We start from the raw sequence: 3,963 nt of genomic DNA on the forward strand, positions 1-3,963 counted from the left end.
AAAAATATAAAACCGTTGTTGTAATTATGTGCCAATATCCAAATACTAAATCCATATTAAATCCTATTTCTACATTGAGAAAGTCTTATAGCTAAAGTGTGACCATTCATACTTAGCTTAAAGGAAAAACTTTATTAATGAGTCTGACTAAATTTAATTTGTGTGAACTCCACGAATACGATCATCTCCATATTTAACTTTATTCTAAGCATAATTAAATATTTCATAGAATATGATTGGTGTTCTATTGTTACATATAGTCTATTAGCTTGATTAAGTATACTCTTGAAGTCACAAAAGATTTCTATGTGATCCGTGAATGGTAGGACTCAACATAGGTTTTCAATGAACACATTCATCCAATCGTATTTGATTTCAACTTTTAAAGTATTGTATTCTGATTTTGAAGTAGACTATTTTATCATGTTTTGCTTGGACCTCGTTCCATCAAAACTTACTCTTCATTCCATAATGAGGTTATAATCCATTTATAATTCATAATTATATTTATATGTTTTAAAGTCGGCATTTGTGTATCTTTTTACACAAAGATCTTCAAAACTTGTTATCCCATATACACTCTCTTAATTCTTCTTAAGTACTCTCAGAATGTTCTTAAAGTCATACAATAACTTACCCATGTATCCAAAAATTCCTAAAAGCCAATAGGCACTCAGTATATTGATAGGGATGTAAAGTTGCACAAAAGGTTGAAACTAACTAATCATCAAATAACATCTTTTTATAAGTGACTATTATTCAGGCAATGAAATTGAAACAAGAGTATATTGTATCACACTCATACCAATTTGGTTAAATGGATTCATCAACCATGTTACTCCAGTTATATGCATCTATGTTGAAAGTTGTCGGTACAAATGTCCACCGAGCACCATCGGGCCTATGCTCTATCAATAAGGATATCCAAATCATGATGTGTTACCAATCAACACATGTATACAATAAGTTTAGTAATCTTACCAAATGTTTACTATGTAATGATCACATATGTATATAGCTTACATCACATTCCAGCCAGCCCAACTCACAGTCCCAACATTAGCGCGTCCAAAACTCAATCGTCGGTATAAAAGTGAGCAAACGGTGGGCAAACATTAGTGAAGCATTTCGTTGTTTATATAGAGTGTGAAGGCTAAGGTCTAAATAATTTTCCAACTATGTTGAGTGTTGGCGTACAATGCCTTTCTTTTCATTTGTATCCATGTGGACATATACTATGCGGATACATGTTTTTCTCGATGAGAACGCCTAATTGGTAGAGGTGTCGTTTTGTATTATTCCTAGGGAATCATTTTTGTATCTGATGATTCATTATGCAGACATGTGCTTAGGTCCATCATTCGTCAACTATATAGTACCAAGGTCATCTATGATAAGTGATTATATGGTTCAATAGTATGTAATTATAAACCATGCAATAACCGGTATACTATAAATTTAAATAAAATTATACGAGAGTGAAATAATTAACAATGTATCTTCACCTCCTGTGAGGTACCACCATCATCTCCGACACCTTTATTATTACGCTAAGCATGGCTACCGTAGCTTCAAGTTGTAAAAAACGCATTCCATGTGTCATCAACTTCTTGCGACATTCAAAAAGCTCCTTTTGCAACTCAATTATAATTTAGTCCTTGTTAGTTGATGGTATAGTGGTTTGTGGTAGTGGTGGTAGCTCAGATGCATATGAACCTTTGCTAGAATCTGGTCGTGCCTTCTATTGTGGAGGCTCATAGGTAGGTAAGTTGTGAGGTCATAATGTTAGAAAATGTGTCTTTATGAATGAGTGTGGTAGCTAAAGCAAGACATTCAATCCATATGGAGCTAAAAGACCATCAGTCAGCACCACTTTCCTCCGTTGTCAGCTCCAACTTTTCTATAAGTGTATTATCATGCTAACAAAATTGTAAAATTATAAATAATCATAAATTATACGTATTGGTGAAAAATTTGAATTATATAAATAATTATACCCTATCAACTATAAAAACTTTTTGCATTGCTCCACCTGTAACTTCTTTAGTTTAGACCATCCAACAACCCGATCGATCACATTTGGTTGTCGGGTACCTCATATTGGCCAAATCAGCCATATATTTTAGGGTAATTATCTTAATATTTAGGGATTAATTTATATAATTGACGAAAAAAGGGTATTTAAAATTCTTTTAAATGAAGAAATGTAAGAAAATATGTGGTTTTGAGCAAAAGGAACAATTTCGAGCTGAAAGGAGCTGAAAAAAAAAAGACTGAAAAACGAAAAGTACGCATCAAATAGATTGGGATGCATCGCACCCTTCAAAAATTCAGAAAATATCAAATTTTAACATAAAAAAGATCGCGACTGACTTGAATTCGGATTAGGCTTAGCACCACGAAATGAAAGGTTTCGTGCCGCTAAGTTTGTAATTCTAAAATATCTTATTTTTCTACTCTAACTCAATGTGTATCCAAGGGAAACCTTTGGTACGAAAAATATTCATCCAAAAACATTTTTTGGTCAATTTGAAGGCTGAAGAACACGATTGGAGCATCATTTTGAATTGAAGCTTGGAAACGTTAATTATTCATTCAGTTTGTTTTAGAAATTATGTTTAGCTATAAATTAATGATTGTATTTTGTTTTTTAGTAGATATTATGGGCTAAAACCCTTTTACATCTTATTAGATGTAGATGATTCCTAGATACTATGTTTTGATTTGTTAGATGGATTTGTAAAGTATGATTATTTATTATGTATGATTGATCATTTACCTTATGTAATAAAGTTTTGATTTTTATCATCTATTGTTGAGTTATTTATGATTTAGAAAACCAATCCAGTTGTATTAAAAAAAAACTTTTAATTTGTATATAGCGAATAAACTGTTAGAACTAGTGATTGATCAACTCCTAGGGTTAGATAATATAACTGTTAACTTGAATATATGAGGATGTATTAGATATCCATGATATGCTAGATTAATTGTAATGATCTAGATCAACTCATTCATAAGTCGGGTATTTAATTGATTACTAGTTTAGCTAATTGCATGATCATTGTGTTAGTTGATTTATAATTAATTGTATTAGTTCATCGGATCAAGATAACTAGTCGTTATAATATTTGGTAATCAACTTATTAAATCTGTTGCATTCTAATCAATTAAACATAAAAAAATAGTAGGATTTGAAATCTAAGTTGAAATACTTTAAATCATGTGTTTTAAATCAAGTTCTTTGTTTTCATTTGCGCTTGATTTTGTTTATTAAGTCATTAATCAAGTTTAATAAAATTTAACCCCCCTTTCACTACAAATAAAATGACATATAGTGGCACACACTTTTAGTGGCATATGGTTAATGTGCCACTATGTCATGGTTTTTAGTGGCACTTGTTATATGCCACTAAAAATTTAATACATTTAGTGGCACTTAATCTTTTGTGTCACTAAATTTCATAATTATTAGTGACATAATTATTTGATATGGCACTAAAACTTTTTTTATGGAACGTGTCATACTTCATCTTCTGATGGGTGTCCACCCACCGTCATCGCATTCAAAGAGCACCGTTCCTCATTCCCATTCAGGTCTTTTCTCCTCTGCTTTGTAAACTGATTTCCATCGTCTGCTTGTCCATCTTCATCCCTATTACGTTTATCGTTTCTTTCTCAATTCATCTGGGTTCTCTTTCATGTCGATGGCTACCCCCATTTGATATTATTCCACTGCTTTGCTTCTCCTCTCATCTCGATCATTCCTCACGACCACTGTTTCCCTCTCCTTTTGCCACATCGCTCTTTCTATCTACTCCGATTTGTGAAATATCTAATACCTCTGGATTTGGAGAGAACATCAACCTAAATTCAAGTTGGTGCTTCGCTTCTTCAAATTCACTTCTTCTCTGATTTTTTTGTTGATAATCCATATCGATATTGATATTCCAACCTTCACAT

This window comes from Lactuca serriola, chromosome 9, assembly GCF_051521515.1.
Source record: "Lactuca serriola cultivar US96UC23 chromosome 9, Lser_US96UC23_V15, whole genome shotgun sequence".
Classification (NCBI taxonomy): domain Eukaryota; kingdom Viridiplantae; phylum Streptophyta; class Magnoliopsida; order Asterales; family Asteraceae; genus Lactuca; species Lactuca serriola.